The 26590-nt window shown below is 37.0% G+C and overlaps 1 protein-coding gene and 1 non-coding gene across 5 annotated transcripts in view; one reads left to right on the top strand and one right to left on the bottom strand.

The window, feature by feature from the left end:
• The window catches only part of TfAP-2 (transcription factor AP-2), a 978986-nt gene that overhangs the window by 322414 nt on the left and 629982 nt on the right, over positions 1–26590 (top strand). The window lies entirely within an intron of this gene.
• TRNAY-GUA (transfer RNA tyrosine (anticodon GUA)) lies at positions 13756–13827 on the bottom strand. Its single transcript has one exon. It is a non-coding gene; the product is annotated as a tRNA-Tyr (tRNA).

Genomic DNA, 26590 nt, shown 5'->3' with positions numbered 1-26590 from the left:
GAAAGATACTTAGAGAAGAATAAAGAAGTGTATGTAGTATTTGTGGACATAGAAAAGGCTTTTGATAGACTGAATTGAAATAAACTGATGGGAATCCTAAAGAAAGTTGGTGTGGATTGGAAAGAGAGAAGGCTGTTCATTAATCTTTATATGAAACGAGTCAAAGTCAGGATAGGAGAAGAAATGTCAGAAGGAAGTGAAATAGGGAGAGGAGTGCGTCAAGGATGTTCTTTATCATCTACCCTGTTCAATATCTACTTGGAGGATTTAATGTAGAACTGTTTTCAGAACATGGGAGGAGTGATAGTAGGAGAAAGAAGAATAAAGTGTATTAGATTTGCTGATGATATGGCGTTGTTAGCAGAAAGAAATACTAAAGGATATGCTACTGGAGCTAAATGACAGCTGTGAGCGGTATGGGATGAAGATAAATGCAAATAAGACGAAGAACATGGTCATAGGAAGAAAAATACAGAAGATAAACTTGCGAATTCTAAATGAGGCAGTAGAGCAAGTGGACAGCTTCAGATACTTGGGGTGTACTATAAGCAGTAACATGAGCTGCTGCCAGGAAGTGAAAAGGAGGATAACACTGGTAAAGGAAGCTTTCAATAGAAAACAGAAACATCTTCTGCGGACTTCTGGAAAAAAAGAACTAAGGAAGAGACTAGTGAAGTGCTTTGTGTGGAGTGTGGCATTGTGTAGGGCAGAAACATGAACATTACGACAAAGTGAAGAGAAGCGAATAGAAGCATTTGAAATGTGGATATGGAAAAGAATGGAAGGTGTGAAGTGGACAGACAGACTAAGAAATGAAACTGGGTTGGAAAGAGTGGGAGAAGAAAGAATGATGAAGAAAATTATCAGGAAGAGGAAAAGGAATTTGGTTGAGTCACTGGCTGAGAAGAATCACCCTACTGAAGGATGCACTGGAAGGAATGGTGAACGGGAAAAGAGTTTGTGGCAGAAGAAGATATTAGATGATAGAAGACATTAAGATATGTGGATCATATGAGGAAACAAAGAGGAAGGCAGAAAATAGGAAAGCTTGGAGAAAGCTGAGTTTGCAGTGAAAGACCTGCCCTTAGGCTGAACATTAAGTGAATGAATTCAGTGTAACATACTGTTAAAAAGTTCAAACGCATGCGTGTTTAAGATTATGGATATAAGTCGTTGATACGCGTAGAGTTGAGTGTTCGCCGCGCCACAAACTCGTAGCGGCGACCGTCTGAATCATGTGTTTCTATTTGCATACTTAACGATATTTTACGATCCATCCTCGCAAGAGGAACGGACGTACGGGGGAAATGAACGTCTCCCCGGGTAGTAAAAACAGGTACGAGATGCCGATATGAAATGCATCTCTCGTGCAGCCTATTGCAAAAATATGGGTGTCGGAATAACGCCTGCTTTCTCATAGATATAACGTAGCCGTTAAAAACAACCGCTACTCCATGTAAGGGATTGTCAGAATATTCACGATCACATCCTTCCAGATCCTTGCACTGCCAGAGTTCCTTACTGCTCTAAACTTCACCACAGAGGTCTCCAATATAGCTACAATGAGAATGAAGTTTACCAACAGCTTCACTCTGACGTTTACTATACGACAAATTTAAAGATTGGAAAATCTTATTGTATTCCTCTTTAATGTATAACAGCGATCGGCAAAAGCTGTGTCGCGATACATGCCCCGTCTCCACTCAAGCGTAACAATGATATCATATCCCCACCCTCTGTTTACAGCCATCACTTCGATATACAGGGGCATCAATTTATTTTTACTAACATTCCTAATATTAACTGGCTATACCTATGAATCAACGCTTCAGACCGAAAACACCGTTTGCTACCCCCTTCCACGACTGGAGTTCGATGATACTGGCGTAATATACAAACAAATCTCTTTACTAGGTATAGGAGGGAAGAAACGTAGTTCATCCATTTACGTAAACTAGGAAATATCGCGATTTTGAGTTTGATAACTTTCATTAGGTTTTTGTTTAATCAAAATACAATACAGTATTTACAATGAGTGTTTTTACTCACGAACTGAGCTATCCATGCGGACGTATTCATTATGCAGTGTATATTATACTGTCTACAGCACATTAGCGTACACTATAGAGAATGAAGTTAAATTGAAAAATAATCATAATATGGATATTTAAACACATTTTTTTTAATGGTGGCCATTCATTTCGATACAGGCTTCAGTTCTAATGTACATATTATCGCACTATAGACTATTGTACCTAATCCCAATTACCAGTTTCGTCCTTCGTACTGTAACTCATGTTGAAATAATTCTGTACCTACTCTATAAAAGAGTACCTTACGTACTGTAAATTCAATCTTCACTTCTGCCCGATCCGAAAAGATAAAATTACTCAGACATGCTACTTCCGTCCAAGTTGTTATGTCGCAGGGTCGTAGAATGGGGGGAAATCACGTGTCAGTTAATTACTTAACGAGGTCCTTTTATTTAAATTATTTTAAACAGTTGTATAATATTACGTAGACGTCCAATTCCTAACAGAAATTAATGCTCTCAGAAAAGGGCTAAGACAGCCCCCAGCCACTAGCCTTTACAGAGAGGCGAATAGAAACTGGTGGGGGAAACTGGGACGACAGTACCTGTGCGAAAATGATTGAATATTGAAAGCTCTTTCGTCACTGGAAAACGCGAACATATTTTTGGAACGTAGTGTTTACTATGACCGTAAGGCTACTATGACTGTATTTTCGGCCTTGGATCTGTGTGGAGGACGGTTGAACTTCGTTAGTAGAAGGGGTGGTGGGAGTGAAGTACATTAAAAAACTCAGGTACAATAAAAATTGAAGTAAAAATAAAATGATGTCCCTGTATAAGTCAAGACATTTATCAGCAGCGGACGTACACATGTAATGTTACAAGTGTGTAGGATAATATTTTTCGATGTATTTTCGAAAACAGATAGTAAGTAAAAACGTAATTTTAAGGAGCATGGAAGGAACATCGTTTAGCCTTTTCTTGAAAGTGGTTATTGTCTGGCAGCCCCTTATCTTCAATGAACGGGTTACATCAGCTTCTTGTCTATGCAGATGACGTGAATATGTTAGGAGAAAATACACAAACGAATAGGGAAAACACGGAAATTTTACTTGAAGCAAGTAAAGCGATTGGTTTAGAAGTAAATCCCGAAAAGACAAAGTATATGATTATGTCTCCTGATCAGAATATTGTACGAAATGGAAATATAAAAATTGGAGATTTATCCTTCGAAGAGGTGGAAAAATTCAAATATCTTGGAGCAACAGTAACAAATATAAATGACACTCGGGAGGAAATTAAACGCGTGTTACTATTCGGTTGAGAAGCTCTTATCACCAGTTTGCTGTCCAAAAATCTGAAAGAATTTATAAAACAGTTATATTACCGGTTGTACTGTATGGTTGTGAAACTTGGACTCTCACTCTGAGAGAGGAACATAGGTTAAAGGTGTTTGAGAATAAGGTTCTTAGGAAAATATTTGGGGCTAAGCGGGATGAAGTTACAGGAGAACGGAGAAAGTTACACAACACAGAACTGCACGCATTGTATTCTTCACCTGACGTAATTAGGAACTTAAAATCCAGACGTTTGAGATGGGCAGGGCATGTAGCACGTATGGGCGAATCCAGAAATGCATATAGAGTGTTAGTTGGGAGACCGGAGGGAAAAAAACCTTTAGGGAGGCCGAGACGTAGATGGGAGGATAATATTAAAATGGATTTGAGGGAGGTGGGGTGTGATGATAGAGACTGGATTAATCTTGCACAGGATAGGGACCGATGGCGGGCTTATGTGAGGGCGGCAATGAACCTTCGGGTTCCTTAAAAGCCATTTGTAAGTAAGTAAGCCCCTTATCTTCTGAGGTAGAGAATTCCATTCACGGGGGACTGAGACAGTAAAAGAGGATGAATAGTGGGATGTTCTGTGGGCAGGAATTGCTAGAATTTGGCTCTCCTGTGACCTGGTGTTTAGATTGTGAGGAAGAAAAGTCCCACAACGCGAGGAAGATAATCCAGCCTTCCGAATATCCGAACTAGCCTACAGTCTAAACCAGTTTCCTTCAGTGCGGTTTTCCGAATCTTTTGATGTTCAATCCAATTGCGGATGATCCACCGAGGGAGGCCTCGATATCCAGACTCGCGAAAGACGTTATCGATCTCCTGGAGCGATGCCACTCTTGCACGCAAGTTGACATCCCAACGTATCACGACATCCAAGAAGTTAGTTTGACCAATGCGCTCACTTCCCGTTCGGTATCTTGACCAATCAGCAGCCGCTGGAGCACTGCTGTGGGCGGTGGCCCCCAGGAGCAGGAGGTGGGGGCCAGGACATCTCATTAACATCTCATTTTTTTGCTGTTGTCTCAGAGTCGCACAGACTGCCTGCGCTGGTCAACTTGCTCGATCTTGAAGGGCAGAACTGTCGTGTGTCACGGGATGGATTTTGTTGCTTGCGGGGCCCCCCTTGGGGCAGAGTTTGTTTTCCCTCGCCTCACCCTTCCCTTCTTCCCCGTAACCTGGTCTTTGAATGAAGCTTTTCTTGTACACAAGATGCGTCCCGTTTAACAGTCCGTACAAAAGGAATGGACCCTACCCGGTTTTATAGTACTGGAATTTTTTATAAGATTGCTCCAGCCTACATTTGCAAAAAATATTTTCTACATTTGCAAAAAAATATTTTCTCAACTTCACTCCTTGTTCCATATGAAAGAATTTCTACCACTTAGTCTAAAAAAATAATCTTATTCAGACGCTTGTAATGCCCCATTTTGATTATTGCGATTCCTTGCTAGCTAATGTAAGTTCCCGTGTTCATAATGTATGCATACGATTCATCTGCAATACTCGTAAATTTGTCCATATAACACCTTCCCTCCAGTTACTTTCATGGGTGCGTCTGAAGGAACGAAGAACAATACATTCACTGTCTCTTCTGTTTAGAATCATGCATACTTCTACTCCGAATTATCTGTTATCGCGCTTTCAATTTTTTACAACTCTTCGAAACCGACATCAAGCAGTTCTTTCTATCCCTCATCATAGAACGTTTTTATACTCATCTTCCTATACTGTAGAAATACCTCGCCTCTGGAATTCGTTACCTAATGACGTCAGGGACTGCCGGACTTTATCACAATTCAAAATTAAAATGGAAAATTTTGTCTTAGTTAATGTTTCTACGTATTGCTAGAAGTATTGATTTGTGTTTTTTTTTCTTTTTCTTTTTTAATCTAGATTAAAATTGCAAGTTTCTTGTTTATGTTAGCTAATTAGTTAGGATACAATTAATTATGATACTTAATCACTCATTTAAAGTTTGTGTGACTGCAACCTGTGTATATTTTTTGTGTGGCTTTACTTTGTATATAGTGTATTTTTTCTGTTTATTTCTATTATTGTATTTGTATTCCTGGTGTTGTGGAAGAGAAGGTCTGATGGCCTTAACTACACCAGAATAAATAAATAAATAAATAAATTAGCTATATTTTATGGAGTCGTATTATTGAAATACTTCTTATTTGCCATGGATAAACGCCTTCCTGTCCACATTGTACAGTCTAGTATGGGAAGTTCCTTCTTAGCACATGCAAAATAATGGTAAAAATAGTCCTTCAAGCAGTCATAAATACAATACTATTTATCATTGCTCTTTTATTTTTTTTAGTGGTGTGCAGTAGCGGCTGGTGGTCAAAATAATGAGGGTGCTACAATCTCTATATCGGCCTACTGTATACACTTATATGCATTTATCTTAATTTGGGACTCGCCTAGTGACGAAATATAGAGTTCCTTCCTACTGCAGAACTTGTCAATTACCCTGCTGTTAAACGTTAAATCCCTCCATCCTGGACATTATACTCTTTTCTATTGACAGTATTGCAAGAGCAGTGAGGCGATCCTGGGACATAGTGTTCCTTAAAAACGTTTTTATGCGTTTAAAGAAAGAAAAACATCTTTCTGGCTTAGCAGTGGTCATTGGTGTTGTAACCAAAATATTTAACAACTTCGTTACTTCACAGAATGGATCCCGTGAATTGTTGGAGACTGTGATTTGTAACAATTGAACAGCCATCTATATTTCGGAAGTCGGATCTTCCGTATAGAACTCCAAGTTGTGTCTTTAACATTCTTTTGTTCAGTACAGTATAGCTGTTGACAGCAACTTGAAGTTCGCGTTCAGGAAAATTATGCAAAAAATTGTAAAAAAAATTCGCTGTTTAACAATTTTGTTGCGTCTCGGTAGCTTAAAGATTGGAAACGATGAGTAGTTTCCTGAATTATACGGTTACATACCTCCTTGGCATCAATTTTGTGGGATTCAATTTTACGTCGCTTGCTGATTGATTCAGGAGAAACCTCAAAAAACTGGTAGATGGCAGCAGCAGTCGAACATTTGAATTACCAAATACATTGTACATAGTTCCGAGCTCCTCCACAAACAAGCATTCTTTCCTTACGCTTTAGTTTTGCAATCTCCAAGCTGTGTTGTGCTGAAGCTGACTACAGCACTTCCCCGCGTAAAAATAGCCAATCAGAGCAGTTATTTCAGCTTCGCACATGCGCATTAACTGTCTACATTCTCATGTAAGTTTTGAGTAGCACAACGAACCCCCTGAGGCACCAAAGAGCTAAGAGCGAAGACTAAACACTCTATAACGCGTCATGAACATAACCACGGGAAATTGTCAAATACTATGGTATTGCAAACACTTTATTTGAGCAAAAATTATCATTGTGCTGTAGCATTGTAGCACATAAGGACGGGCCGCCCCTGGTGGTGTGTATACATATTAAGCTTTAAAATACAAAAAGAATGGTTACTTTAGAGTAAATCTTCCACCTTAAAATAAATGTTGAATCTAAACATTTTTTATAAAAATATATAAGTTATATATATTTTACATTGAAGATTGGTATAAGCCCTATGTCCGTATTATTGCAGATATATTAATAATTTTGGTAGGGTGTGTTTTAGTATATAGCCTATTAGCAGTAAGTAGGACTAAAATCTCAATTGAATGTGTGCCATAATAAGTGAATAGAGTGTACCTAATCAAAGGCATTAAGTGAATTTATATAAAAAAAAATATGTTTAAATTAAAAAGATTATTTTAAGGGGAAAGATTTAGCCCCACTCTAGAACAGTGATGTCAAAGCAAGCGCATTTTTCTGACCTTGACGTCGTGCGCGTGCAGCAAGCGCTAAGTATGGAAAGAGGAAGGGTTGTGTATAGGAATAAGCAGCCTGTTGGATTAAGAAAACAGTGGTGCACAAACTTCAGACGGAACGTGAAATTTTATATCGTTATTTTTATATGGCTTCTTTCTGTTTAATATTATCTATATTGTCTGTAAAACAAAAGTACTAACACTGATTTCTTAATATTGCACTTGTGTTTTAAATCTTAATAACATAATAGACAGTTAAGAAGGAATATTCACTTGAATTCCATAGTAGTATAATATTATACCGTATTAAGTGGATGACACACATCATTCATAAAGAAAGTGATATTCCAAAGAAAGAGATTGAGTATGACATGATATGTTGGAATTTATATTGATGGTATCTTTAGCCTTACAAAAGTAATCAATAACCTAATCAAAACAATATTACAGTACAAAGCAAAGTTACCTAGGTACTGTATCTGTTTTAAGTGTAACTAATATTACATAACAAAACTCTTATCGCATTATGCTTTTAAGGTGATATTTGTGAGCAACTTCCTATCATCAGAATATTAAATTATTTTCTCGAAATCTGCTGAAACTATAGAGCTGACATTTTTACAACACATGGGCACGTATCTTTTGCTTATGATGTAACAGTATTGCTTTGTCAATTCATTTCCTTACAAACAATTTCCATGCGAATATTTTAAAAATTTTCAATACACTATCTTCAGTAATACGTATATACGGTATATTATATTTACGAAAACATTCTGTAAAGCAACTAAATAAATAGGCTTATACCTGAAAATTTCACTTTTGTATACGAAAAGTTGAGAAAATATTTCTTTTGAATAAAAAAATCAAACTTGTGAAAAAAAGAGCATTAAAATTAAAACTTACATTCTTATAATGCACTTATACTTCTCAGGTAAATCTAAAAATTAACATGGATACAGTTTTAATAAGTTCTCTTCCCTTTATCTATTGAATCAGTGCTGGCCATCCCTGAATATAGCTCGACCAAGCGGCATATACTACCTCTTTCGTCTGTCTCTTTCCTTTCCGCTGTAAAGCGCTCAGGCTCTCCTGGGCTCTAAAGCGCGCCCTTGCTCCTGTGGGCATCAATTGACATGCCTGCTCTAGAGTAACCATTCTTTTTGTATTTTAAAGCTAAACGTCTATACACACAATTAAAATAATGAAAGAGCTCTGATAAATCGCTGGCTCAATATTACAAGGTTCTATGTCTACATCAGAAATATTACTACATACACCCTTGTAACATTTAGCCAGCGAAATAGTATTATATTTATGATTACCTCAAGATAGGCTATTTTTACAATTACTTTGCATGCGATAAGAAGGAATTCCCCTTAGCAATATCGCTACAGCAGGCATGTTTCTTAACAAATATTTACTAATCATTCATAGGTTAAATATTATTTATTACATTAATTCCTAATTATAGAAATATCATATTTATTATTGTTATTTTATCATTTTTATTATTACTTTCTACTGCTGCTATTATTATTATTATTATTATTATTATTATTATTATTTATAGTAAGTTTCATATGAAGTCATCTTATGAAACAATACAGGACAAAACACTCTACACTGGCTAGTAGACAATATGTAGAAGTTCTTTTTGCACCTCTTATCGGACTCAACTTACGTACCTACCTGATAATACTGTAAATAACCAACTTGGGACTCAATTTACTTGACCCCGACGCACAGAGATGGCTCATGTTTCGTCCACAGATAGGCCTATCTCGGTCGCTTCCCAAATTTGAACATCTGCTCTGTTAGTGTGAACTTAAAATACAGAATGTCCACAGAAAACCTTCATGATTATAAACGGTTACATCGTCTCTGTCTGTAGTCGTATGTAGGCCTACGTGAAAATGATGACACCAAAAAAACAGCTCAAAATGTGTGGTGCATATCTTACAAAGACTTAATATGCAACCCGCATATCACACACTACATAGGCCTATTAAGGCGATATTCCAACATATCTACTGGAATGGACTCAGTGGCACTGGAGATAATGTCGGAATTCTTGAAGACTCTGAAGCAGTGGAGGTACATAGATAATCTTTTATGTAACCCTATAAGAAAAGTTAGCCATTCAAGTCGGGGGACCTCCGTGGCCACTTGTAGAAGACATTGTCTTAGTCTCCAACGCGTCCAATCCATTGTCCTGCCAGTTGTTTGTTAAGATGGCAACGAACATTTGTTACAATGCAATGACGCAAAAATAACAAAAGACTGTCAAACCAGAACAAACGAAACCTATAGTAACCGCTTCTATTCGCTTCTGCTGCCATATATTGCTTTTTTCTGACAGTTAGACATACCGCAATATTCAAAACAGGAATTCTTTGAGTCGTCCTTTCTTATGAAGGTAGTATAACGTTCGTAAGTACACCTTTACGAAATTATAGTCGTTTGTAATCACGGAGGGTTTCTGTGGACATATTATAGAACTGAACCTATATACTGTAACAAGTCTATAACGCTGTGAGTAATTCTTGTTTCTTTTATTTTCAGGTAAGTGAGAGAGGCAGAAATCAATGCCGAGTGCAGATATTTGTGTAGATAATAGAAGCGCCAAGATGTGAAAACGGCTAACGGTGTTAAAGGCAAGTTGGGATTTTATTTTGCATGGTTAAATGAGACGAATTAATTAGGCCGGTTTTACCAACTGTGATCGAGAAAATTAATCAATATCACATTATGAACAACATACTTTAATGTTATAGACGTTGTTAATCTTTGGTAAGTCTGTGGTTAAATTTGAATATGGGATTTTGGTCCATGAATTGAGTTCACTGTCGTCAATTAACTGAAGAAGTATTTTGAAGTTGTACTTATTGAATACTTAATACTGGATTAAAATAAATACTGTTTTTTTTTCTAGTTATTATACAAATTTATTAACTAATTTTAATAAGTAAAATAAAAGATAACTTTGGTAGAATATTTCTACCCTAAGAGGAAATATATAGCCTAAACGGAATAGGTACCCTTTACCAGAGAAAAATAGTGGATATTAGGTTTAGGGCCTACTTGTTGGATAATGACAAAAATTCGAACTTTCTTTTAAATATTTCATGAAGTCGTTATGTTTCAATAATATCATTGAAATGAAAATATTTCGAGTTACCAAACAGAATATGTGTGTAATAGATTCATTATTGTAATTGACTATAACAACTAGGCCTATACGATATTGATTAATTTGTCAATAGTAAAGTCAGATGAGGTCTGAGATTTCCCGTTCGTGGATTTATCTGGGAAATGTCAGACCTCGAGAGACATTTATTAGGACTATTTCGTGAATGAAATAAAAATGTGAATAATAGCTATATACCTAAAATTCGCTCACAAAATATTAATATTGTATATTTATGAATACTTATCTATTCAGACATTGTGAAGTCGAAATGGATAAATATCGATTGTTGAAATAAATAAATTGAATGTTATTCAGTAATGCCAATTGAGAAAAGCGAAATATAGATTTAACAATGTTAATTATATACAGTATACTACGCTTTTATATTTTTATTATAACAATAGTAGCCTACATTATGCAACGAGCCTATAATGGTAGTAATTAAGACGCGAGTATGTTTATGAAACGAGCGCAAGCGAGTTTCATAATTTTCATACGAGCGTCTTAATTACCACTATAGGCAAGCTTCATACGACTTTTTTTGCTCGACCATATTTCTAACTTGAAATTATTCATAAGTATTCATGTTATTCTTATCTGACTGGGGAGCGGAACTGACCTTGTGTAATATCTCGTAAATTGTGAGATATGCGCAGACGCGAAAGTATTGATTTTTTCCGAGACACAAATGTCATTGACCTTGATATAATATAGAGAGTAAAATAAACATTAATCTTGATATAACCTTGAAATTGATTTAGACATTGAAAAACGAGATGACAAATTGAATTTATTTGAATAGGGTAAACTAGGGTCTGTTGGACAGTCGGGCATGTTGGACACTCCGTACTTTAACGTGTTACCACGCCACTTGTGGGACCACATTCTGCTAGAAGTCAATGACGGAAGTAGCCCCACTCGTGCCTACTTCCGTCATTGACTTCTAGCTGAATGTGGTGCCCACAAGTGGCGTGGTAACACGTTAAAGTACAGAGTGTCCAACATGCCCGACTGTCCAACAGACCCTAGTTTACCCTATTATTTACAATTAACGCTAATTATTATAGTAACACAACATAACCTTCTGCGACAGTATTGGATTTCCAGCCTCCGTGACGTTTCACTAGTTGTCTTTTGATTGCATATCCGAGAATAATCGATACTTGCTCTTTCATATTGCTACAATGGTATTTTCTGATTGGTGGAACACCTGAACTTTAATGAATAGGTGTACTTTAATGAGGTCCATTAAAGGGCTGCTACCAGGTGTATAATTACTACATTTCGGCATGGTCGAGCATAATTATTATCTGCTGAAATCATAATTTAATTTAAACATTTTATACTATAATTCCATATAATCTGATTAATACATTAATTAAGTGAACAATTGTTGAAAACACAGTTATCAAATCTTAATGAAAGAGAGTAATTTTTTTAGATACACTAGACATGGAATTAGAAGATGAAGATGTACATGTGGAAGTAGGATTTCGCATTTTATTTATTTAATATTTTATCGTTATATTAATGGACTCATGCTCATCGATTTACGTGAAAACAGTTGGCGACACTGACTAAACAAAAGGACGACCATGCGATAAATTGATTGTCATAAGTCTAGTTGCAAACATTATCGCGATGTTTGACTATGATAGGTTGGAATTCAAAATTTCATTACACTTTATTGGTCGAAAATGGAATGACGTCATATAAACGAAATAATATTTCTAAAAGCTTAAGGGTACGATGAATTAGGATAGTTGTGACAATAATTGAAACACCTTTACTGATTTATATTTTCTGATTTTATATCCACCTATTTTAACCTAGATTTTGTATATATTCTGTTTTCAGGATATTAAATTCAGTTCATATTTATTTTTTATAAATATTAGGTCGTTATGAATTAATTCACTTGTTCGTTTCATTAAATTGTCAATTCTTGTGAAATATAAGTAATAGGCCTAAGGCTATGAAATCCTAGTGCCACTATTTTAAATAGACTCTATCAAACATTTCTGTAAGATAAATTTCACATCACTACGTAAGTTAAGGGGAGGCAGAGGTGAATATTTCAAAATCCACAAAATTCATCCGATTTGTTTGAAATTGATCATGGATACTAAGTATGTTATTAGTAATGAACAAACCAAGTTTCATCTTTCTAAGTACAATAGTTCTGTAAATATTAATAATTTTATAAAACTTTATATAGTTTGATATAAAATGCTCCATGCACCATATTGTGAGAAATTTTCAATATTTATTTTTATTTATATGTTCAGAGAAGGTTATATAAATAATGATAAGTATTAGTTTATTATGGGAATAATATAGTAATACAGTTATCTTGGTTTTAATTTTGTACTTTTAAGGGCACAAAATCTAAAACTAACATCGGAATATCAAAATAAAGATATTAAAAACGGAAAAAACCAGATTTTCATTTCTTCTTCAGTTTTGTTCGAAAATTTCACCTCTGCCTCCCCTTAAATTATGTAATAAACCGGTATTTCAATTATTTAACCCCGAAGAATACGAATATTTTTACTAGTCTATATTTCCATGCAGATAGCAGAGAAAGTGCCAAAATAAATACCACGACATAATCTGTTTCTTGAAACCGGAATTTGAGTCTATGCACAACATGGGAATCTGATGCCCTCTGAACAATGGTGCTCATATAAAATACACTGGAAAGCTTATTTCAATGCATGAATCAGCCAAGGCTTACCTATTAAAATTGTTTAATAATTTTTATGCTCGACCATGCCGAAATGTAGTAATTATACACCTGGTAGCAGCCCTTTAATGGACCTCGTTAAAGTACACCTATTCATTAAAGTTCAGGTGTTCCACCAATCAGAAAACACCATTGTAGCAATATGAAAGCGCAAGTATCAATTATTCTCGGATATGCAATCGAAAGACAACTAGCGAAACGTCACGGAGGCTGGAAATCCAATACTGTCGCAGAAGGTTATGTTGTGTTACTATAATAATTAGCGTTAATTGTAAATAATATTCAAATAAATTCAATTTGTCATCTCGTTTTTCAATGTCTAAATCAATTTCAAGGTTATATCAAGATTAATGTTTATTTTACTCTCTAGATTATATCAAGGTCAGTGACATTTGTTTCTCGGAAAAAATTAATACTTTCGCGTCTGCGCATATCTCACAATTTACGAGATATTGCACAAGGTCAGTTCCGCTCCCCAGTCAGATAAGAATAACATGACTACTTATGAATAATATATATATATTATTTTAATGTACCGATGTACATATGATATTTCCATGCAGATATTCTGCGTCATCATACGATGAAAGAGTAATGGAACGGAGAAAAATTCTCTCCGGCGCCGGGATTCGAACCCGGGTTTTCAGCTCTACATGCTGATGCTTTATCCACTAAGCCACACCGGATACAACTCCGACGCCGGTTAGAATCGTCTCAGATTAAGCTCCAACTCTTGGGTTCCCTCTAGTGGCCGCCCTCTGCACTACGTCATAGAAATGTTATGTTTTATTTAACGACGCTCGCAACTGCAGAGGTTATATCAGCGTCGCCGGATGTGCCGGAATTTTGTCCCGCAGGAGTTCTTTTACATGCCAGTAAATCTACTGACATGAGCCTGTCACATTTAAGCACACTTAAATGCCATCGACCTGGCCCGGGATCGAACCCGCAACCTTGGGCATAGAAGGCCAGCGCTATACCAACTTGTCAACCAGGGCGACAAACGTCATTGATGTCTATGTCTCCGTTCCATTACTCTTTCATCGTATGATGACGCAGAATATCTGCATGGAAATATCATATGTACTTCGGTACATTAAAATAATATATATATGATATGCGTAAATCACTTCATGATTTAAGACGGCGCTTATTCCGTCGGATCCCGGCCAACTAGTCACTCATACCGAGTGCACCTCAGCACATGTGTGGACTTCGGTCCTGCGTTCATAAACATCTATGACGTAGTGCAGAGGGCGGTCACTAGAGGGAACCCAAGAGTTGGAGCTTAATCTGAGACGATTCTAACCGGCGTCAGAGTTGTATCCGATGTGGCTTAGTGGATAAAGCATCAGCACGTTGAGCTGAAAACCCGGGTTCAAATCCCGGCGCCGGAGAGAATTTTTCTCCGTTCCATTACTCTTTCATCATACTTATGAATAATTTCAAGTTAGATATATGGTCGAGCATAAAAAGTCGTATGAAACTTGGCTATAGTGGTAATTAAGACGCTCGTATGAAAATTATGAAACTCGCTTACGCTCGTTTCATAAACATACTCGCGTCTTAATTACTACCATTATACGCTCGTTGCATAATGTACTATTCGAATTGAAATTACTAAATTATTTTAACAGTTGTAGGCCTAACTTCTCCCTACTCACTAGGGCTGTGCAGTCTGATTTCTGCGGCACTTATTCATACTGATTTGCAATTTGCAATTATCTTCTACTCCCGCCCACTGTGTACAGATAGTACTATTCCATTAACATCAAAGTGGCGTATGTGATAACAAATAAAACAAAATGTAATGCAGAAGAGTTTCCCCGCGGCAAGCATTAAAGAAACTCTGTGATGCCCGTCACTAAGAACAGTTCTCCACGAGGTTAATGCATCATGCATATTGCTCATTCGCTATTGCAATTTTTCCCTTCCATAGTCAGAAGCAAACCGACCGCGGTACATAAAAATCTTATTAATTAATGCTATCTTGGAAAGCACTTAGAATATTTACATAGCCTATAGATTTTATATAAATAGTAGGTCTATTTATGTTTAAGGAGATTTTTCGTTTATTGCTTCTTTTATTTTTTTATTTTTGTGTTACTTTTGTTACATTTGGTGTTGCTTTCTTAACTTTGAAATCTGAACTGCTGCTACTGCTAGTACTACTATTGCTGCTACCACTACTACTAGGCTACTACTATTATTATTATTAGGCTACTACTACTGCCACTGCTATTGGTACTGCTACTACTACTACTATTTCTAGGCTGCTACTACTGCTATTCCTACAGCTACTACTACAACTAGTACTACTACTGCTGCTGCTGATACTACTACTACTACTACTGCCACTGCTATTGGTATTGGTACTACTGCTACTACTACTACTACTACTACTATTTCTAGGCTGCTACTACTACTGCTATTGCTACAGCTACTACTACAACTAGTACTACTACTGCTGCTGCTGATACTACTACTACTACTACTACTACTGCCACTGCTATTGGTATTGGTACTACTGCTACTACTACTACTACTACTATTTCTAGGCTGCTACTACTACTGCTATTGCTACAGCTACTACTACAACTAGTACTACTACTGCTGCTGCTGATACTACTACTACTACTACTACTACTGCCACTGCTATTGGTATTGGTACTACTGCTACTACTACTACTATTTCTAGGCTGCTACTACTACTGTTATTGCTACAGCTACTACTACAACTAGTACTACTACTACTGCTGCTGCTGATACTACTACTACTACTACTGCCACTGCTATTGGTATTGGTACTACTGCTACTACTACTACTATTTCTAGGCTGCTACTACTACTGCTATTGCTACAGCTACTACTACAACTAGTACTACTACTACTGCTGCTGCTGATACTACTACTACTACTACTGCCACTGCTATTGGTATTGGTACTACTGCTACTACTACTACTACTTCTAGGCTGCTACTACTACTGCTATTGCTACAGCTACTATTACAACTAGTACTACTACTACTTCTGCTGCTGATACTACTACTACTACTACTACTGCCACTGCTATTGGTATTGGTACTACTGCTACTACTACTACTACTACTACTACTACTATTTCTAGGCTGCTACTACTACTGCTATTGCTACAGCTACTACTACAACTAGTACTACTACTACTGCTAATGCTGCTGATACTACTGCTACTGCTGCTGATACTACTACTACTGCTACTGCTGCTACTACTACTACTACTACTACTATTACTACTATTGCTGCTGCTACTGCTACTAATACTACTAGGCTACTATTACTATTACTAGGCTACTACTACTACTACCACTACTACTGCTACTACTACCACTACTACTGCTACTACTACTACAACAATCACTATTACTGCTGCTACTACTACCACTACTACTGCTGCTACTACTACTACTACCACTACTACTGCTGCTACTACTACAATCACTACTGCTACTACTACTACTACTACCACTACTACTACTGCTGCTGCTACTACCACTACTACTGCTGCTACTACTACTACTACCACTACTACTGCTGCTACTACTACAATCACTACTGCTGCTACTACTACTACCACTACTACTACTGCTGCTGCTACTACTACTATCACTACTGCTACTACTACTACTGCTGCTACTAATACTATCACTACTGCTGCCACTAATACTATCACTACTGCTGCTACCACTACTACTGCTGCTACCACTACTACTGCTGCTACTACTACAATCACTACTGCTGCTACTGCTACTACACCACTACAACTGCTGCTACTACTATCACTACTGCTGCTACTACTACCACTACTATCACTACTACTGCTGCTACTTCTACTACTACTATTACTACTACTACTATTGCTGCTACTACTGCTACTTCTGCTGCTGCTACTACTACTACTACTGCTGTTACTAGACTACTACCACTTCTACTTCTACTGCTGCTACTACTAATACTAGTAGTACTACTACTGCTACTGCTGTTACTACTACTACTACTACTGTTACTAGATTACTACTACTGCTACTACTACTAGTACTACTAGGCTACTACTACTACCACTACTACTACTGCTGCTACTACTATCACTACTGCTGTTACTACTACTATCACTACTACTGCTATTTCTACTGCTGCTACTACTGCTGCTGCTACTACTACTAGTACTACTGCTACTGCTACCGCTACTACTAGGTTACTATTATTAGGCTACTACTACTACTACTACTACTACTACTACTGCTATTGCTACTGGTACTACTATTGCTACTAATACTACTACTACTACCACTACTATTACTATTACTGTTACTACTACTACCATTACTAGCCTATTACTACTACAACTACTACTAATACCACCACTACTACTACTATTACTACTACTACTGCTGATACTAATACTATTGCTACTATTACTAACCATTTCCATTAAGATTAAAGACCGAATTCTATCACTGTTGAAATGGAAATGGGGAATAAATACATCTTTAGCTCATCATGCGGGAGGCCTAACGCTAAACAATTAGGCCTGTATATTCGGTTCAAAAGACGGAATGTCAACCGCAAGTCCTTGCAGTCCCTTCGCTAGCTTTCCTCAGCTTGGCATCCCAGGCAGTGACTCACAGCCAGTGAGGTTTCGTCCTGCATCGCTTCTGTCTATGAACCGGGGCCCGGGGGCCTAGCCTTAACAGGAAATATACGCAAGTGTCGTAATATATCAAACAGGTTCTGTTTACATTCCGTTGGCATGTATTAATTAGTACGGACAGCTAAACCTTTGATGCTAAAACTTTGGTCGTTTTGTAGGTTAATTAGAATTAAGTTCATTGTTACTTCCTTTTCACGTAACGGCGCGTGAGGTGGACATTCTCTTAACCCTTAAATGAATCATCAATGTTGAGACAAACATCATCACCAATCATGAATTAGGACGTAGTAGATCTGTTTCGCCATCATGAATTTACTACTCTCTTGGAAAGTCTTCATGTCGACTGTAATATTTTGGATTTGTAACATGTTATCATTTTTCTGTTCAAGAAAAAAGCGGCGCCTTTTATGTTTTCAACTCCCCTCCACATCGTAGGTACAGCGGCAAGAAATAGTTCCACATACTTGTTCCAATATAGGTAAAAGATAAAGGTAAAGTCAACCCCATGACAGGTCAAATCCGAGAGGTTGACTTCCACCTTTACAGGCAAAAGCATTTAATAGCAGTAGGGATGTCAGTACTATGTGCCCGTCACCTTTACCCCAAGGAAATGTCCCTGGTACTCATTTCTGTTAGAGGTGGTAGACCTTAGGGCCAGAGTGCAGCTGGAAGGATTAGATTAATGGGAAAATCTGTGACCCAATCGGGAATCGAATCCGCAACCTCCCGGCTTGCAGCGTTACGCCTTAACCGCGACGCTACCATGCGCCCCTCCAATATATTTTTTATTTTAGTAGATTATTTTACGACCCTTTATCAACATCTTAGGTTAGTTAGCGTCTGAATGAGATGAAGGTGATAATGCCGGTGAAATGAGTCCGGAGTCCAGCACCGAAAGTTACCCAGCATTTGCTCATATTGGGTTGAGGGAAAACCCCGGAAAAACCTCAACCAGTAACTTGCCCCGACCGGGAATCGAACCCGGGCCACCTGGTTTCGCAGCCAGACGCGCTGACCGTTACTCCACAGGCAGGGGCGGACGCAGGATTTTCTTTTCGGGGAGGGATTTGAGGAGATAGTAAAAATGGAGTAATGAGAAATAATTTCATATACTCACAATTTGTTTCCGAGTCACAAACATTTACAAGTTGGCCTGAGTAGCGTAGTCGGTACAGCCTTCTGTGCTCGAAGTTGCGGGTTCTACCCCAACCCAGCTCGATGGCATTTAAGTGTGTTTAAGTGCGACAGGCCTCATATCAGTCGATTTACTGGCATGTGAAAGAAGTCCTGAGGGAAAAATTCCGGCACACCGGCGACGCTGATATAACCTCGGCAATTGCGAGCGTTGTTAAATAAACCATAATTTTTAAATTTTAACATTTACAATGACTGCAATACAAAAAGAATGACATTTACAGAAGAAGGCGACGAGTCTTCTTAGACATTTCATCCAGTACTTCATGAACTTTTACTTCTACATTTATATATATACTTACTTGAGGAGCGTGCTCCTCAAGTAAGTCTTCAAATACCGGAATGTTGAGAACGACCGTTCTGGTGTTGCTGTAGTTACAGGTAACGTGCAGAAAAGTTTCAGCGCCTTGTGAGTGCAGGGAAAAACAATTTCATTGCACCTGTTCAAAGATGATATAAAATCAGTAGTTATTAGGTGAAGATTTTTCTGATCAAGGGAATTTCTTCTCCACATCTTCAATTCATTGAAGAAAGACTCTGGTGTGCATCAACATCATTGGGCCACTGATCACTACAGCCTCAACAGTAGTTTCTAAATCTTCATCTGATGCTCGCACTATGTTTTTAGGCAGCAAAGTTTGTATGGACTTTAGGATTCCCTTACGATTTAAAAACCTGTCCTTGAGCTGACTAATGAAATAGTCTAAGAAGGGAAGGAAAATTAAAAGCCTGAAATACTCTTCATGACTCTCTGTCTTGAAGTAAGAACGCCGTGTTTGTCTCCCTGCAGTTCTTGGAATTTAACACTTTAGCAAAGAGAATTTACGTGGAAAACTCTCTAATTCCTATGCACATTCACGAATTAAAATTAATATTATTTTTGTTTCTTGTTTCGTATTTTTCTCAAAATTTCGGGAGGGGATATATCCCATTAATCCCCCCCCCCTTGCATCCGCGACCACAGGTGTGGACTACATACATACATACATACATACATACAACTAACGTAATCAGTATAGCGCTGGCCTTCTTCTATGCTCAAAGTTGCGAGTTCGATCCCGGCCCAGGTCGATGGCATTTAAGTGTGCTTAAATGCGACAAGCTCATGTCAGTATATTTTCTGCCATATAAAAGAACTCCTGCTGGACAAATTCCCGGGCACACCGGCGACGCTGATATAACCTCAACAGTTGTGAGCGTTGTTAAATAAACCATTAATTTCATTTTTTTACATACATACATACATACATACATACATACATACATACAGTCGGCCTAGGTAGCCTAGTTAATGTAGCGCTGGCCTTCTATGCTCAAGGCTGCGGGTTCGATTCCGGCCTACGATGGCATTTAAGTGTGTTTAAATACGACAGGCTCATGTCAGTAGATTTACTGGCATTTAAAAGAACTCCTGCGAGACAAAATTCCGACCCACCGGCTTTCCTGATATAACCTCTGCAGTTGCGAGCGTCGTTAAATAAATCATTTTTTACATACATACTTACTTACCCACACTGAACATATTTCATAGTCATAACATTTTTGGATAATGCATGAAAAATTCATTCCACTACTTTGTCGTGCAATACTTTATTGCGATTTATCACATAAAAGTCTAATTTTCTATGTACTTATTTCCCTAGAAGTAACATTAAGCCGTAATGTCTGGTCAGGGTGGAAAATTGCCGAGGTAATACAATTGAAATATTACTGGCCGCGTTCGAGCAACGAGTTACTATAAATCATTGTTCCCGTGATGGAAAGCTGCAGAAACTCACAATGGAAGATCTTTCCTCTGTAACTTGGCGAGGCAGAAATGTCTGTTTTCACTGGACATTCCACACAGTGCAGGCAATATCTCTTACATTTATAGCCGATCCTAAAGTCAGTAATTGTATAACTGTATTATAGCATTTATTGGAATAGTTTCATACAATAGAGGAGGAAAGAGATGATTATACGAGTACATGCAGCCTACTTGTGAGGAAGAGAGAGAACTCGTGTGTTCAATAAGATATATACAGGGTGTTTCAAAAGTTGTGGTCAAAAATTTGAGAATGAAAAATAAAATCGAAGAGGAGCAAAATTGTTTCAATAAACATGGATCCTCAAATTAACTGTTTACGAGTGTCATTTTGTGCTGGTTAGGGCCCGATGAATACTGACTAACAAAAGCAGTAACGATTTTATTTTATTTATCAATCACGAGACGTAAAATTAATATTTTTGGCTTCAACACCACAAAAATGTGATTAAACATACCCAAAGATTTTTTTTTTTTTTTTTTTTTTTGAACAAGAGCAGTAAAGTTTCTATATAAACAAGCTATACTACAGTATGATTATTAAGGCTAGGATTTTGATGAAATTGCACCTTTTTTTCTAGTAAGCCAGAAATATTGCTGCTTTAGTATTTTTATGCTCGACCATGCCGAAATGTAGTAATTATACACCTGGTAGCAGTCCTTTAATGCATGTCATTAAAGTACACCTACTCATTAAAGTACAGGTGTTCAGCCAATGACAACTCAGCTTACAGGTGTTTAGCCAATGACAAGTCAGCTTTGTACCGTTATAAAACCGCACGTATCGATTATTCTCGGATATGCAATCGAAAGAGAATTAGCGAAAAGTCACGGAGGCTGGAAATCCAATACTATCGCAGAAGGTTATGTTCTGTTACTATAATAATTAGCGTTAATTGTAAATCATATTCAAATAAATTCAATTTGTCATCTCGTTTTTCAATGTCGAATTCAATAATCAAGGTTATATCAAGTTTAACGGGATTACATCAAGGTCAATGACATTATTGTTCCTCGAAAAAAATCAGTACTTTCGCGTCTGCGCACATCTCACAATTCACGACCTAGAACAAGGTCACTTCCGATCTTGTCAGATACAAATAAAATGTATACATCTGAATACCGGTAATTTCAAGTTAGAAATATGGTCGAGCATAAAAAGTCGTATGAAACTTGCCTATAATGGTAATTAAGACGCTCGTATGAATATTATGAAACTCGCTTGCGCTCGTTTCATAAACATCCATACTTGCGTCTTAATTACTATCATTATAGGCTCGTTGCATAATGTACTAATATGTTATGTGATAAACAGAGTGTTTTAAGACACATTTGTTAGGAAATTTTATTGCATTTTTTGCCTGTTTCAACTCATAAGAGCGTCTTTTATTTTATTTGGACTTTTTTTTAGGCATTTTGATTTAATTTTGGCCATAAATCCCCATTATTAATATAAAATAATGTTTATTTCCTTTAATATTTTGTCTACATATTTTGTCCATTAATACCCATTATTTTTTTACTTGGTTATTTCACGACGCTGTATGAACTACGAGGTTATTTAGCGTCGATGGAATTGGTGATAGCGATATGATATTTGGCGAGATGAGGCCGAAGATTCGACAGAGATTAGCTGACATTTGTCTTAAGGTTGGGAAAAACCTCGGAAAAAACCCAACCAGATAATCATCCCAAGCGGGAATCGAACCCGCGACCGAGCGCAACTGCGGATCGGCAGGCAAGCGCCTTAACCGACCAAGCTATGCTGGTGGCTAATACCCATTATTTTGTATAATATTTTAATCGTTTTTCGACACAAATATTGCCATTTTAACGCAGTACACTCCAACCACCCCTTCAATATAGACTCCTCTATACCTGCTAATTCTGGATAAGAGTGGCCTTGTGGTGGACTACATGGAAACTACATCAGGTAAAATAATTAATGAACGTGTACCACTTAGAAAAAATTATGTAAAATTAAATAGACTTAAATGTTGGTACTAGAATTTAATTTAATTAGGCCTACTAGTCTAAATATGTAGTACAAAATCTCTTTTCCTACTAAGCCAATTATGTAAGAACAATTTTTAGGGCATTTTTTTTTTAAGATTTTTAGGTCATAAATGCATTGTTTTTAGGACATTTTTTCATGATTTATAGATCATCAAAATCCTATGTTATGTTAACTGAAAAATTTTACAGCAGGTGTTCAAAATGCTGACCATGCACTTGAATGCAATTGTCTAGTCTTCTCCGCAAAGACCCAAGAATACGCTCAAGCAATCCTGGATCATTCCTAATTTGCTGGAATGCATCTAAAATCCGATGCTGCAATTCTTCGGTTGTGTAAAATAGGCTTTTTGCATAACCTCAATACAGGAAAATCCAAAGGATTTAAATCCGGTGATCTATATCCAGGTCCTCTTCTACTTATCCACCGATCACAATATTGTCTCACACTTCGAAGGAAATGGGTTGGAGAAAGTGCGGCATATATACGAAGCATGAATGATAATGAATAATATCTCGTAAAGGGATAATTTGCAGTCTTATTTTTTTTGCTTCTTTTTGTTTTTACTTCACATTCCTAACTTTTTTACCATCACTTTTGGAACACTCTGTATACCGGTATATACAGGGTGATTCATGATGATTTACCGCCACTTTCGGAGCTTATTTCCGAAAACATTCTGAGCTAAAAAAGTCATATAAACTTGTGTCCTAATCTCAATATTTTCAGAGTTACATTAATTTGATTTGTTTGTAAAAATACCATTATTCTTTAGTTTTAAGGGTAAAATAATATTACAGATAAAAAATTAACTATTCAGGAGTATCATTTCTTTAATTAGCTAGTATTCTGAAGCTAAAAATGTGTTGTGAATTTCATAGTTTCTTCGTGCAGAATTTTTTTTTCAATGTTGACTCCAAAATTACATTTGCTTACGCATTTATCACAACAGTTATTACAAATCACGCCACTCTTGTAAATTCTTTAAGACTAAACTGTAAAGAATCAAGTTCCTAAAGTCGTATGATTTGTAACAATTTTTGTGATAAGTGCGTGAGAATGGTGTTATTTTTAGTTACAAATTGGAAGACAAAATCTGTACAAAGCAATTAACAACACATTTTTAGCTTCAGAACACTAGCCAGTTAAAGAAATTACACTTCTGAATAGTTCATTCTCTATTTGTAATATTTTTTTACCCTTAAAGCTAAAGAAAATAATGTCTTTGGAAATAAGCTCCGTAAGTGATGGTAAATCCTCGTGAATCACCCTGTATACTGTATACATACAGGGTGTACTGAAAAAAAAGGTTCCAGTATTTAGAGAGGAGATAGTATGCACCAAAACAAGAAATAAAAGTCCTACAAACATGGGTTCTAAAATTAATATTTTCTGAGAAATTATCAAATGTTTACCATCACTGTGAGAGCAGCATATCTTCCTCTGTGAGCTCCTTGGCAAGAAACAGAATATGCTCCTATTCAACTGATATGGAACTAACTTACCCGACTGGTATAGTAAGAATTACTGCAGTGTGGAATCAGTTTACGTACAATAGTACGATTATGAACTCTATAACGTACTGTTATCTGCTTAAACGTCCTCGTGATACAAACACAAACAAAGGTATGCCGTGTAATAACTTGCGTAGTGACAAATTCTAGGCACGATTATTCCAGCTTTAGATATAAACTAATGATTTGTCAGATTTATCAGGCATGAAAATGATCGCAAGCTGTAGATCACTGAAATTTATGAGTCGTCGGAAATGACATTGATGTTCCAGAGTGTTAACTTACAGCCTTATTACGTAGGCTATAAATGCTGACAATTATTATCAATTATCGGAGAAATAAATTTATTAGTATCCATCGCATTGTCGTTTAAAATCATTCTGTTTTGACCACTTTTAGAACAATAACAGTGAAAATTTTATAATTTCAACTAATTGATGGATATTATAGATTTATTAATTTGTCATACAGAATAATATCTGTTATATTGACAATTAATATTTGAGGAGAAAAATTCGCTCCGGCGCCGAGGATCGAACCCGGGTCTTTGGTTCTACGTACCAAGCGCTCTGACCACTGAGCTACGCCGAATTCAATCCACAGCACCGGATCGAACCTTCCTTCGTTAATATTTCCTTTTATGGCCTGACTCCAAGTTAGGCATATATATATATATATCATCATCATCCTTCGCGAATTAGGCCTCTGTAGACCTGTTTCGGCCCCATCTAGCAGTCTTCTTAACGGTCTTCCTGGTCGACGATGTCCTCTAGGTTTATATTGCATCATAATTTTTGGGATTCTTGAATTTTCCATTCTTCTTACATGATCTAGCCAATTGAATTTGTATCTGCTGATTTTTTCTTCTACTGACTCTACTTCTAATTGTTCTAAAATTTCTTCATTCCTTTTTCGGTCTAAAAGAGTATATCCTGCTGTCCTCCTGAAAAATTTCATTTCCGTTGCTTTGATTCTGTTCATGTCTTTTTTCTTTAATGTCCAAATCTCGCTTCCGTATAGAAGGGTGGGTAATGCTAGTGTATTATATATTTTTATTCTTGTAGATTTTTGTACTAATTTAGCTTTTAATGTATTGTTTATTATTCCTAGAATTTGTGTAAATTTGGTATTTTTCTTGTTCACATCGTTTTCGTTTTGATAAGATATTTCACAAGCCAGATAATTGAAATTTTGCACTTGTTCGAGGCATTGGTTATTGTGTATTATCTTACTTCTCACTGGGTCTTGTCCTAAAAATGCCATTACTTTTGATTTTTGTGCTGAAATTTCCATCCCAAAATCTTTTAATATTTTATTTAATGTATATATATAATGTATATATATGTCCAGTGTTAACTGCCATTATACTAGGAGCGCACTCAGCTGAGTGACTTGTTTGGCCGGGATTCCGCAGTTAAGAGAACAGTAATCTGTACAGACATATGGACTGCTGGCTATGAGAATATTATAGATTTATTAATTTGTCATGCAGAATAATATCTGTTATATTGACAATTAATATTTGAGGAGAAAAATTCGCTCCGGCGCCGGGGATCGAACCCCGGTCTTTGCTTTTGCGTACCAAGCGCTCTGACCACTGAGCTACGCCGAATTCAATCCACATTGAACATATACGTCAACATTCATGCCTAACTTGCAGTCAGGCCATAAAGAGAAACATTAACGAAGGAAGGTTCGATCCGGTGCTGTGGATTGAATTCGGCATAGGTCAGTGGTCAGAGCGCTTGGTACGTAGAACCAAAGACCCTGGTTCGATCCCCGGCGCCGGAGCGAGTTTTTCTCCTCAAATATTAATTGATGATGTAACTCTCTGGATGATCCACGTAGACCTACTTATAGTTAAACAAAATATTGTTTTAGTATTAAAACCAGTAAAACTTCCAGATATGGTCAGCGAAGACCTTAATAAACTGTGTCTGTCTGACAATGTAAATATTTTCATTTACGAGATAAGTGCATTGTAGAGAAATTAATGTGCACACCTGTGGAGTAACGGTCAGCGCGTCTGGCCGCGAAACCAGGTAGCCCGGGTTTGATTCCCGGTCGGGACAAGTTACCTGGTTGAGGTTTTTCCGGGGTTTTCCCTCAACCCAATATGAGCAAATGCTACGTAACTTTCGGTGCTGGACCCTGGACTCATTTCACCGGCATTATCACCTTCATTTCTTTCAGACGCTAAATAACCTGAGATGTTAATACAGCGTCGTAAAATAAC

This window comes from Periplaneta americana, chromosome 3 (genome assembly GCF_040183065.1).
Source record: "Periplaneta americana isolate PAMFEO1 chromosome 3, P.americana_PAMFEO1_priV1, whole genome shotgun sequence".
Taxonomy (NCBI): Eukaryota; Metazoa; Arthropoda; class Insecta; order Blattodea; family Blattidae; genus Periplaneta; species Periplaneta americana.
The sequence above is the reverse complement of the archived record's forward strand: the minus strand, read 5'-3'. Positions and strand labels throughout refer to the sequence as shown.